The sequence below is a fragment of the Vicia villosa genome, linkage group LG5 (assembly GCF_029867415.1).
Source record: "Vicia villosa cultivar HV-30 ecotype Madison, WI linkage group LG5, Vvil1.0, whole genome shotgun sequence".
Classification (NCBI taxonomy): domain Eukaryota; kingdom Viridiplantae; phylum Streptophyta; class Magnoliopsida; order Fabales; family Fabaceae; genus Vicia; species Vicia villosa.
In genome coordinates, this window is record NC_081184.1 from 164,778,446 (window position 1) to 164,792,898 (window position 14,453).

The window sequence follows — 14,453 nt, forward strand, 5'->3', positions numbered from 1 at the left end:
TTAACTAATGCTCTTTCAAGCGTTTAGGCGATGGCCGTTAAGCTTTTGTTTGAACGCTTGAATTCCAATTAAAGATCTTTCAAACTCAAATCATCTCGCTTTTTATAAAACAATTTCGACTCATTAAATCACCTCTTTTCGCCCAAGCGCGAATCATTTTCATCACCTGCGAGGGAGTTGTACGTACTTGTACAATTTTCTCTTTCAAGCATTTAGGCGATGGCCGTTAAGCTTTTGTTTAAATGTTTGACTTCTCTTACCAAACAAACTTCGATTTATTCACACCTTTCAATTTTAAAACCTTTTTATAAAACGAGACACTTAGTCAAAATTCAAATGCAATTATACTTCGACATGAGAAGATCAAACGTTTACCACTCGAATGCGATGATGGCCAAAATCTTGTCCTAATCTTGATTTAGTTATCCATTCTTGTAGTGATGCAAACAGTATCTACAATCCATGTGCGCATAGTATTGTTTGAATGCGATCGAGTACCTCTCGCTAAAATCAATCAACAACCTTTCGTAGTTAGCCCGAACTACGATTGCTCTGACTTTCCCATTGCAATAGGGAATACGTAGGCACAAGATACAAATGTCTTGGCGAGCACAATAATAAAAAATCTTTTTTGTTCCTTTCTTTTTTCCAACCTAATAATAAATGCAAATAGATATAAGCTAACAACCGATTACAAGAATAATTAAATGGGTCCCATCGAGTACGATGGAAGTGAGGGGTGCTAATACCTTCCCCTTGCTTAACCGACTCCCGAACCTAAATTTGGTTGCAATGACCATCTTTTCCTTATTTCTTTCATTCGTGGGTTTTATCGATATTTTCCCTTTCCTTCTTGGAATAAATAAAGTTCGGTGGTGACTCTGTTGTACTCCGAATGCGCGAAAACGCGTCGAGTCACATTTTTACCGCTACAGAAAGTGGCGACTCTGCTGGGGACTACCTAAGAGAGTCAACCCTAGTTTAGTTTTTTCTTGTATTATTGTTAGCTTTATTTATTTGCTTATTTATTTCCTTTATTGTTTGATTTCTTATTGTATGGTTGGAATATTTTGATTATTGGCACTTTATGGACAAAGCTCTACACCCGAGCTCAAGAAACACATAAGATAAGATGGTGGTTTAGTATTAAACTTGCTTGACGTAGTGTCAAGTGGGAGGTACTAATGCCCCGCCTAGAGTAGGTCCTTTGAGAAGATGTCTTTGGTTAAGTAAGTTATTTATTTGAGCGATGATGTTTTCAATTTGGATCGTTAACTCTAGGGACCTTTAGAAAAACCCTTAAACCATGACTTTTTAGGAAATGGTGGTTTCGCACCCAACTTGCGTAACGTAACTATTACCGTGGGTAAGTGCGAAAACCACACTCAGAATAGGCTTCATTTGAAAACATGGTTGTGTGGGAAGTTATTTGCTAGATGATCAAGTTTTCAAAAGTAGCTCGTAACTCTGAGAACTGTGTCTAGAACCTTGTCGGAAAAAACCTTAGAACTATCCTATTGTGTGCCACTTTGTGCTAAGAAATCAGAATATTTCTGTTCCATATGATTTGAAATCCATTACATATTAATCATTCATGACATACATGCATCCATATTCATTCGAGTTGTCAACTCATACCGTCTGTATTCATCTTCAACAGTCTTCTGTTAACCGTCAAGCTGGTTCCTCCACACGATTACGAGACTAGAGCCAACGTTAGAAGAAGAATGGCAGATCAAGAGCAACACAATGCTGAAGTCAGAATGGAAATTGAAGATTTAAAATCAGAAATGACTAAGCTCACAGAGATGATCCAAGTTCTGATTGCTAGAGGAGAACCGCCTCAAAGGACTGTTATTCAAGAGGTCGCCGATGATGTTGAAGACCCCATTCCTATTCAAAGGCCAGCCACTACTTGGCCTGAGTTTGGTTTACCTCCGGATTATTCTCCACCTCACGCTATTGCTGCTATGTTGGGTCAAACTTCACGACCAATGTTCCAAGCTCCAATCATGACTGAGTCTCAGCCTATGATACACGCTGCTGCCCAAACCACTTATGAAAATCCTCTCTTTGAGTACCATGCTGAAGATCATCAAAGTGAAAGTCAAAGAGAAGCTGGTAACATTAATGAAGTCAAAGAACAGTACCAAATCCTGGAAAAAAGACTAAGAGCTATGGAAGGTGCTGATTACTTTGGGGTTGCTGCTGAGAACATGTGCTTAGTTTCTGACCTGGTCATACCTGCCAAGTTCAAAACTCCTGAGTTTGAAAAGTACAAAGGGTACACTTGTCCAAGAAGCCATTTGACCATGTACTACCGCAAGATGGCTGCCTATACCAAAAACGATAAATTGCTAATTCACTGCTTTCAAGATAGTCTGACTGGCGCTTCCCTGAAATGGTATATGGGACTGGAGAAGAGTCGTATCCATTGCTTCCAAGATTTGAATGATGCTTTCATGAAGCAATATAAGTACAATTTGGACATGGCTCCTGATCGCCGTCAACTACAGAACATGTCTCAAAGAGAAAGAGAATCCTTCAAGGAGTACGCTCAACGTTGGAGAGAGCTAGCTTCTCAAGTGGAACCTCCTTTGGCTGAAAAGGAATTGACTGGCATGTTTATGGACACTCTCTCACCCTTCTATTGGGAGAAGATGATTGGAAGCGTATCCTCCAACTTTACTGATTTGGTGACCATTGGTCAAAGGCTAGAGGAAGGAATTAAGAGTGGCAAGGTTGTCAATACTGGTGAATCCTCTAGTGGCGCAAAGAAACCTTATGGAAACTTATATAAGAAGAAAGACGGTGAAACCAACGCCATTTCAAATGATGATAGAAGGCCTCACTATGATCAACCACTTGTAGCTATTGTTGGTCCTGTTGTCAAAACTCAAACATTTCAAGTTCCTCAACGTCAGAACCGCAATAGGACTCACTTTGATCCTATTCCTATGACTTACACTGAGTTGTATCCGACTTTAATTCAGGAATCGTTGGTGACTCCTAGACCAACTCAGCCGAGAATAGCTCCATTCCCTCCTGAGTACGACCCGAATGTCAAATGTGACTTCCATGGTGGGGTAGTGGGTCATTCAATTGAAGATTGCAGAATTCTGAAAGAAAAAGTTCAAGATCTAATTGATAATAAGATGATATCTTTCAAGGACACCAATCCTAATGTTGTCAACAATCCTTTGCCAAAACAGAGTGGCTGAGGACAAAGTAAGCCAAGTTATTTTCCTAAAGCCAAGTGTTTCATGATAGGACAACTCCTCCTCGTCATTGATTAGTCACTAGGCCATGTTTCTTTCTGTTTGCAATTTCCTTGTTTTATCCTGTGTACTGCATTTGAATTATGCTTGTTCTTAATTGTTTAATGTTAATGAAATGAGCATTGTGTATTTTGATTCAATCCATTGTGTTTTCCTTTTTGCTTTATCTTTCAAAAACAAAAATATATATCCCTTGTTCACTTTCTTCTAACGAATTTGTGTTTTATGCAAAGATTGGAGGGAGGATGATGAAAACAAAATACTCAAGTAGTTGAACTGTATGCTTTCAAATAGAACTTTGCTGATGATGTAAAGGCATTGTTTCAATCCCCAAACACTGGAGAAATAAGGAAGTTAATCCCTAGTCAACCCCTTTGAGCCTTCGAAGTTGGAGTTTCTTTTTTAAACGAAAAAACCCGCAATTTTAACCTGGGGCAGGGTAGTTCTCCGTTAACTTACCTGTGCATTCAAATTCAAGATAATCATTAAGTACACCTTTCAATAAGGGTTTCGATCAAAAGTGACCAAGATGGTTATTATTAATCATTTTCAAGGAAGTCACTATCTTTCAAATACAAAAAATATTTCAAAAAAGAAATAGCCCGCTAAGTCAAAACCTATGAAGGAGACTTAGGCAAAATTGGGGCATCCCGCTGACTGTAATTTCAAAATAAAGACAGTTCAGACAAAAGTTAGGGATAAAACAAAAAAGAGAAGTCAATAAATTCCTTGAACAACAATAAAAGTTGTGACTATCAAAAGGAAGAAGTGACTGCCATCTCAAAGATTCCCTTGGTCTTTAAACCATTATCATTATCATGGGTGCAATTCCAAAACCTCTTGGAACCTGAATGTATAGTTTGATTTAACTGAGCGTAGGATTGAAGTTCATCGCGAAGAATGGGGTGGGTACAAATATACTTTGAGCCTATATCCTTTTGTTTCTAAAAACCGTGAACCAAGCCACGTTATAACCTTCAAAAGACCTAATTGAAGCAAGGTTTATTTTGAAAGCATACTACAACAAGGTTGCGTTAACCTGACTCCTAAAGATCTTTGCAAATCGTTTGTTTTATCATATCTTTTTCTTTATCCATTACTTTGAATGTCTAGACCATCGTGTGTGGACCTTCGATTCATTTTCTTTACATCAATAGCGTCATTCCAATAAATGATTTTGGTTTCAAAATATGCTTTTAGAATTGCATTAAAATTACCATTTTTGAATGAACATTTTATTTGCAAGTACTCATCTTTTAGGAAGTTCAAACAGTCGAGAAACTTGATCAGTGATCCTATCAGGGGCACATTACGTCAAGATCCTATTATTCAAGACTTATACTGGGGCATGTATTCCCGACATTCATTTCAAAGGAACTGAAGCAACGATCAGATGACAATCAGGCAGTCAGGGGCAATCTTCCTCAGCAATCCCCAAGCAGTTTATCAGTCCTTCTCAAGAGGATCATCGGTGTGGCAAAACCATGTTGGCAGTGTTCTCGTGTTGAGGAATCAGAGTTCCAATCTTCCCTCGCAAAAGAGTCTACCTCAGCTTTCATAACCAATTGCATCACATTGATCATTCATCACGCATAGAAAATTCATTATCATGCATGAAAACAAAATTCATGCTCATTTACATTCTTTCAAGGTCTCGTTGTTATCAAACATCTTACCTTGAGATCAAAGTCCAACTCACTTGGCATCTACCAAAGCGGTTTCGTCTTATATTCATCAGTACATTAGCTGATAATGTCAATTTACTTTTATTCATCAGTACATTAGCTGATGTCATTCACCACTTGTTGCTATTATCAGTACATTAATTGATAATATGCACTTTCATTTCCCGTCATTAATACATTAATTGACGCGGGACTTTCATCAGTACATTAGCTGATATCAAAAGTCTCCTGTTTTCTATCGTCGGTACATTAGTCGATGATTGATCATGGTTGTCCCATCCTTATCAGTACATTAGCTGATATATGACTTCTCTTCGTCAGTACATTAACCGACGTCGGCCTCTTTCTTCTTGCCTTATCAGTACATTAACTGGTATAGGATTACCTTTCGTCGGTACATTAGCTGATGGCAATTCCCTTTTGTTTACCTCATCAGTACATTAATTGATGCAGGTCGATTTGTTTCACATCTCCAGTACATTAACTGACGATATCATCCTTCTTCCTTCTTCGGTACATTAACTGGAGTCGTGTGTCCTTTTCGTCTTTTGTCGGTACATTAACTGATAATAGATCTCATTTCCTTCAGTACATTAGTTGAAGTCGAAGCCGGTATTCTCCTTTGCCTTCATCAGTACACTAGCTGATATTGGTCCTTGTTTTTGTCCATTGCTCTTCGTAGATGCTATATTCCCCCACAGAATTCAGAGTGTCTCATATCATATTGTATTCAAAATAACAAAAAAAGAGTCCATGCATTGCATTTGCACGTGAAGGACAAAAATTGTGTACTTTGTATTTAAGTCTCTTCACATCTTCAATGGAAGAAACTTAAATAGGGGCATCTGTCGCACCCCAATTTTTGCCCTATATATTTCATTCATTTGGATGTGGCGCATGCATTCATCATTCAATCATCACATCGTCGCATATTTGAAAATTAGACTTTTATTCATAAATTAAAAATATAAAAAAAAAAATTAGTTTTAGATAGTTTAGATTAATTTTGTTTATTAAAATTAATATTATTTTATTTTTATTATAGTTTTGATTTATTATTAGTCAAAATGTACATATAAAAAAAAAGAGAGTTTATTTTTATATTTATACAATTTAGTTTAGTTAGGCCCAAATCACTAAGCTAAGCCCATTTCACATTACATAAAAAAAATGATAAAAAATAATGGCCAATTTTGTCTTCTGTTACTACTCCACTTCAAACGGTCCAAAATCCTTGCTTTATCCCATACCATGCTAAGACAAACAAAAAAGACAAAAGAACTGCTCCAAACACTGCACTATTGTAGTCCAAAATCTCTGCACTCTGCTGTCCCAAAACAATACAAAAATTGCACCAAAATATCAATGCAAAACCTGCATCACAAAAAGCCATGAATCAGAGCAACAAATATGTTCAAAAACACTTCATTTTCCCCCCAAAATGATTCCAATCTCAGCCTACATAAAGAGATACTTAGCACAAGCAAAGGGGGGGGGGACGGAAGAAATCGGCAGCCACACTTATCACAAAACCAATACACAGAAAAAGAAAAAAACACAAGAGCAGATACAGAGAAAAAAAAACAACTTCTCGTCCTTCTCTCCTCACTAACTTCAAACCATATCCAAACAATTAACCTCTTAAAACTCTCCCTGAATCACTCTCGAAACTCTGCTGAAAATACAAACCTCTGTTAAACTTCAACTCTGCTCTTTCAATACAAAACTCTGCTAAGTACTCAAATCCACCCTCGAACCTCTTTATTCATCCTCACCTAAACACAACCTTACCTCATCCATCACGAAATCTCACTAAACCTGAACAACATAAACACGACACGCCAAACCGAAACACCCTCCATAAGATTCACTCAGCCTAGAACAACATACAAAATCACTGTCAAAACTCAAACCTAAACTATGTTTCTGCAGAAACGTGACCTTGCAACCTCATAACCTCACAAACCTTCAGCATCACCTACACGTGACAACTTTCAAACAGACCTCAAATCCGCACACACAACAAACAAAATAATAAACGCCAGAATCGCAAGAAATCAGAAGCAGAAGAAGAAAGTCGCAGAGCATCATACCTGGGTTCGAGTTTCGTTTTCTATACGTCTTGTATATAGTTTATTCTCATCTGATAATTTCTGTAACTTGTATTTACTGCTCAGAATGAAATTAAGGGTTATTGGGATTGATTGGGGCTGAGGGTATTTTGTTTATCCATTGTTGCTTGATCGTGATTTGGCTCTGAGCTCAAAAGCTCCTTCAATGGCAACCGAGAGAGATGAGTTGAGTGATTATTGTTGTTCCGTTCATACGCGCGAGCAGAGAATGGGAGAGATATCGAGAAAGGCTGAGAGTTTTTCTTTTTGTTGTTGTTTCGTTTCGCAGAGAGGTGAGATGCGAGCGAGAAAGAGATCGAGAGGGAGCCGCTGTTTCTTCTTTTTTGTTTAGGGTTCTTTCAACCCATTAACATCTTAAGAGAAGGCGGATCCGGGTTATGTTAACCCGACCCGGTCCAGCCCAGGCCCCTCTATTTTATTTTATTTTTTATTTCATTGTTGGGCTTTACACCCTCCATCCGGGTTTGGCACCCCCCATGGCCCAATGTTCTTTTTTTAAACCATAATTTAAACTCTCTTTCTATTTTTTATAAAAAATATAAGTAATTACTCCTAAAGTTATATTTCTTTTCACATAAAAAATCACAAAATGCTTATTATATATTTTTATTTTATTTTATAAAAAATACAAAAAATTCTTTAGATGTACATTTTGAGTTTATCAAAATATTTTAAAATGATACAAAAATAGTTCTTTTTTAATCGAATCGAATGTTGAGTCTTAATGGATGAATCATGGAGGGTTCGTACGTACTTGTACGAGTTGTCCTAGAAGTATTTGGGTGATGACCGTTAAGCTTTTATTCGAATACTTGGATTCCATTAAACGCTCCATAAAACTCGATTTAATTCACCTTTTTTACAAAGACACTTTCTTTTAATCAAATCATTTTATCTATAATGGAAAGAAGGGTTTGTACGTACTTGTACAAGTTGTTCTTTAAGCATTTAGGCGATGGCCGTTAAGCCTTTGTTTGGATGTTTAAACTCCATTAAAGACTTCTTAAAAACCAATTTAACTCACTCTTTTTACAAAAACGCTTTTCTTTTAATCAAATCATTTTAGTCAATAACGGATAATGAAGAAGGGTTTGTACGTACTTGTACAAGTTGTTCTTCAAGCGTTTAGGCGATGGTCGTTAAGCCATTGTTTAAGCGCGTAGACTCCGTTAAAGACTTCATAAAGTTCGATTTAACTAATGCTCTTTCAAGCGTTTAGGCGATGGCCGTTAAGCTTTTGTTTGAACGCTTGAATTCCAATTAAAGATCTTTCAAACTCAAATCATCTCGCTTTTTATAAAACAATTTCGACTCATTAAATCACCTCTTTTCGCCCAAGCGCGAATCATTTTCATCACCTGCGAGGGAGTTGTACGTACTTGTACAATTTTCTCTTTCAAGCATTTAGGCGATGGCCGTTAAGCTTTTGTTTAAATGTTTGACTTCTCTTACCAAACAAACTTCGATTTATTCACACCTTTCAATTTTAAAACCTTTTTATAAAACGAGACACTTAGTCAAAATTCAAATGCAATTATACTTCGACATGAGAAGATCAAACGTTTACCACTCGAATGCGATGATGGCCAAAATCTTGTCCTAATCTTGATTTAGTTATCCATTCTTGTAGTGATGCAAACAGTATCTACAATCCATGTGCGCATAGTATTGTTTGAATGCGATCGAGTACCTCTCGCTAAAATCAATCAACAACCTTTCGTAGTTAGCCCGAACTACGATTGCTCTGACTTTCCCATTGCAATAGGGAATACGTAGGCACAAGATACAAATGTCTTGGCGAGCACAATAATAAAAAATCTTTTTTGTTCCTTTCTTTTTTCCAACCTAATAATAAATGCAAATAGATATAAGCTAACAACCGATTACAAGAATAATTAAATGGGTCCCATCGAGTACGATGGAAGTGAGGGGTGCTAATACCTTCCCCTTGCTTAACCGACTCCCGAACCTAAATTTGGTTGCAATGACCATCTTTTCCTTATTTCTTTCATTCGTGGGTTTTATCGATATTTTCCCTTTCCTTCTTGGAATAAATAAAGTTCGGTGGCGACTCTGTTGTACTCCGAATGCGCGAAAACGCGTCGAGTCACATTTTTACCGCTACAGCGCGACACGCCGTTTGCAGAGTTGATACCGTCGCTCAACACGCTTTTGCGCTATCCCGAGAATCGAAAGGTTGTCAAGCTCGAGTACCGCTCGCCATCGCTTAACGACGAGGGAGGCATTAAGTTCACACCTTTTGAGATCAAGAACGACGAAGATTTAGCGGTTTTGTGGACAACGTTCGACCGATTTTCTTCGAAAGGCCCGATCGAGTTGGACGCGAAACTTCAAAGATCGGCGGACGACGTAATCAAAATGTTGACTCATCCCCACCTACCCGTGTTCAACAATATGTAACTTTAATTTTCAGTAATATTATCGTTGTAATCTTCACCCGATTAAATAAAGCGAATCATTGTTGTTTTCCATTTTTCTTCTGTCCAGACATAAATTCGGAAGTTCATTTCCGAATTCCTCCAAGGGGGGGTGCGTTCGGAGATGAACTTCCGAAACACCACATTTTCTAAAAATGTAACTTTATTTCGGAGATGCATATCCGAAATCAATATTTATATTAAAAAAACACGTTTTCGGAGATACATTTCCGAAAACACCTTTTTTTCAAAAAAAAGTACCTTTTTGGAAATGAACTTCCGAAACAAGGGGTAGTGTTGTAAATTCACCAGGGGTGGGCTGGAAGGTTAGGAGGTGGGTGAAGAAATTTTCTATCTCTATTTAGAAGGCTAAATTGTTTAATTGGACAAAACTTTTGGACAGAAACGAATTGCTCTCTTATTTTGAAAGTTTTTTCTAACTCTAATTTAGTTTTTTAGAAGATCAGATCTTGTTGACTTACGTGTCAAACATATATTTTATCTATTGATTTTATGGTTACTCATATTTATCGGGAGGCCAATTTTTGTGCTAATATTCTAGTTAGTATTGATTATTATGTTCATTTGGATATTTTGAAGGATTACCTTTTAGACAAGGAAGATACCCCTAGGCTAAGACTTTGTTATTAAGGGGTTTTGCTTTGATCCCCCTGTGTTTTGTATTTTCCTTATGTTTTTTTATTTATTTAATGGATTCCTTATTTTGGTTAAAAAAATAGAACTTTCTACATGTCACTCCCAAATTATACATGTCACCCCTCATTTTATATTATTTCCAAAATGCCTCCAACACTATTTACTCAAAACTTTTACGTTTTTTGGAAAAAAAATATTGTTGCCAAAATCACCAAAAAACACATTTTCGGTACCTGATAGCAAATTTCTGATACCTCATTTTTGGCCGATATCGGAAATTCTTTGTTTTTTACAATTTCCAGTATTCATTTACCGGAAATTTCAAAATGTGTTAGTTGGAAATTTTAAAAATTCCGGTAATTTTATTCATTACCTTGTCCCGAAAATTTCACGAACTTATGGTAAAAAACTAATACCAGAAATTTCTTTAAAATCTGAAATTTTCATATACTAGATATTTTAAATTTTTGATATTAATTTTAACTGCTGTTATATACCGAAAATTTTGTTGGATTTACCAATTTATCATGTCTGGTGTAACTTCAGGCACGGTAAATTGATAAATCCAACAAAATTTCCGGTATTTATATGAAGTTTCCGGTACGGTACCAAAAAATTCGATATTTTACCAAAATAATTTGGTAAAAACACACTATTTAAGATGTCATGTATAAAATGAGGAATCACATGTTAATTCCTAAAACACCACGCTAACCGAGAGAGGCCTAAAATGAAGGCCCATCCATGATAATATGTCATTCATTAGTCTTTATGACTCCCAAAACCAAACCCCCTCTTACCAAACAACATACTATAAAATTGACTTGTATACTATCCCCCTCTTACCAAACAACATACTATAAAATTGACTTGTATACTTTTGAATGATACTAAACTACTACATGTATATCAATGCACCAAACAACACACAGTTTTTACCCTTTGATGAAAGAATCGTGTACATCACCAGCACCAACGATACATGACGAGTAACCTACCTTCTATTGTCCGATGAAATCGTCCATATACTAGACCGAGAAAGAAGATGAGAAAAATAATTAGATTTTAGTAGATAAATAAAAAAATTTGAAAAAATATTTTAATTAAGGACAGGTATTAAAAGAATGAGGAAGGAACCATAATGAAGCTCCAAATAAGTGTCCTGGGTGAATCTTTCTCTTTATTTGAATGCTTGAGCACTTTAATCTATAAAGAAAGGTAGTTAAATTATATTCACCTATAATATAAGCTTGAGAATGGAAATGAAATATTGATATCGGCATGAAGGAGTAAGCTTTACATTTCTATCAGGTGTTTCTAGTTGAGCTGAATTAACATCTCCTGGCTACAATGCAATTATAGACCCAATCTTTAAAAATGATAAACAAAATCATGCTACAATTTCACAATGTTAAAAGTACTTTAAATACCAACCAAAATGTTCATCTATGAGTAGGGGTGTGCAAAATATTCGGTTGTGATGCCTAAATTCATAACTAATCTAAATTACTTTTAAATATTCGGATATAATTGAATGGCTATTAACCGATTTAGTTATTAATGGTTTGGTTATCCATTCATATAATCCGGATATAATTAAATGGTTATTAACCGGTTAAATTATTTTGGATTCGGTTATCATCCGGTTATTATCCAAATCCAAATATTTTAATTCTCAAAATAAATTATTTTTTTTAAGAAAAAAATTTCGGAAAAAAATAATTTTCAAAATTGGATTTTTTTTTAAAAAGAGGTTATATAATCATAACCAATTTTATAACAGGTTTTATAACCAGTTTTGATTAAAATATGGTTATGGTTATAAATCCAAACCATTTAAATGGTTTTAAAATAATTATGATTTGGTTTTTTGAAAATAACCAACCATGCACACCCCTATCTATGAGACTATAATCCATAGGTACTTATATGGGTACGGGTAGCAGTACGAAATACGTCATTTTTAAATAAAAAAAATAAGAGGTTTGCTATGTGTACACTTGTTTTGTGTACCCCTTTGGCTCTGTTTGGTCAGACATATTTTCGAGCTTATAGCTTATGTCTTATGTCTTATAAGCTCATATGATAATTTAGACTCGTTTGGTAACGGTATGTTCATCACGAACTTATAGCTTATTTCAAATAGCGTTTTAGCTTATGTCTTATAGCTTATTATTTTTTCTTCCTTTTTTATCCTTATTATTTTAATTAAAATCCATTTTTAACCCTTATAATTTATTTTAATTTAAAATAAAATATTATATATTAAATATCTTTTATGTCATTTTACATTTATAAGTTAATTGAACCGCTAATTTACCAAACACTTCAATGAGCTTATAAGCCATCAGTCATAAGCTATAAGCTATCAGCTAACTTATCAGTCAACCGCTATTTTTACCAAACAGACCCAAAGAAAATTTATGTTGTACACAAATCAAGACCAAATAAATTATTAAAAAATGAAAGTGGTATATTTTGTGTATAAAAATACGGTGTAGAAGTTGTAAAATAGTGTAAAAATATCATTTTCCAAAAAATAAATAAGGTGTGGATACGTTAATAAAATAGAACATTTTCTATAAAAATGTAGGAGTAAATAATTAAATTATTAGATTTACAACAAAACATTACTATAAAAGTTTAAAAAAATAAAAAATAATATTAAGATGCAATAATGAAGAATTAAAATACTTAACTATACTATATTAATATTTGTGAAAAAACTTAAATTTCTCTCAAAATCACATAACGAGAAAAAAATTCGTGTACCCGGTACGGGTGCGTACCTGATACCGGTACTTCAATATTTTAGAAATACCTACGCTTCACTAATCATATTGATGCATAAAATAAAGAGTAAAGATCCATTTTGATCTCTCACAAACATTACACGGGTCAAATTAGTCCCTTACAAAAAAAAGACCTTATTTAATACCTTCCAAAATTTAATCGGATCATATTAATCTTTCTACTAATATTTTTCTTCAATTGATTTTCTCCTATTTTTAAACTGTTTTTTTCATACTCTGCCACGTTGGATTTTATTTTAAACAATTAAGGGTTAATAATATAAAAAACCAAAATTGTTTCTTATATGGAATCAAACTCAGGGTCTTTAAGAGACATCTATGTGTGTTTACTACTAGGTCAACGTACATTCATAACCAGTAATTTTCATGATTTCTACTGATATGGATAAATTGTGTCAATAAATTTTTTACTTATGAGGTCTCAAACTCAAGTCCCTTCAAGTTAAATGATATTTACTTTACAACAAGACAAATCCATTTATATTGTTAATACAATGACTATCATTTACAACTAGACAAATCAATTTCTATTATTAGTAAAGTGATTATCATTTACAACTAGACAAATCAATTTCTATTGTTAATAAAGTGATTATCTTTTACAACTAGACAAATCAATTTCTATTGTTAATAAAATGATTATTATTTACAACTAGACAAATCAATTTCCACGGTTAGTAAAGTGGCTATCAATAACAACTAGATAAATTAATTTATATTGTTAGTAAAATGACTATCATTTATAAATATTTATAAATAGACAAATCAATTTCTATTGTAGTAAATTGAGTGTCATTTAATCTGAAGGAACTTGAGTTCAAGACCTTATTGGTACAAATTTTGTACTTTTTGTTTTATATTCATAATTGTTTAGGATTACTAAAAATTATGGGAATTACTTATCATGAATTTACATTGGTCTAGTGGTAAGGACGTAAGATGTGGTTCAAAGGGCTTGATTTCAACTCCTTATAAAAAACAATTTTGGTTTTTTAATTTTTTTATTATTAATTCATAATTGTTTATTGTGAAGGACTAATTTAGATTATGTAATTTTTTTAAGGATCAAAATGGATCTTCACTCTAAAATAAAAAATGTCTAAATTAAATATCTATTACAGAAATGACATATTTAATAACTCTAATTTAAACTAGTTCGGACCTCATAGAATTTCAAAACTTTAAAGAAATTATGAAAAGTAAAAGGTTCAGAAATGGTAGTTATTTTAAGAGAGATGATATTCCTATACCATTTTATACACCTACACCCAATACACTGTTCACAAATACGTGAACAGTGTTTTTTTAAAACATTTTGATAAATTTTTCTGTTTTTTTTTTAAATGACTATGGTTAATGAAATATTAGAACTTGGTTAATACGGTTTAGAGTTTGGTTAATATATATTTTGACATAAAAAAATATTTTTAAGTTATAAAGTAAAGTTGGT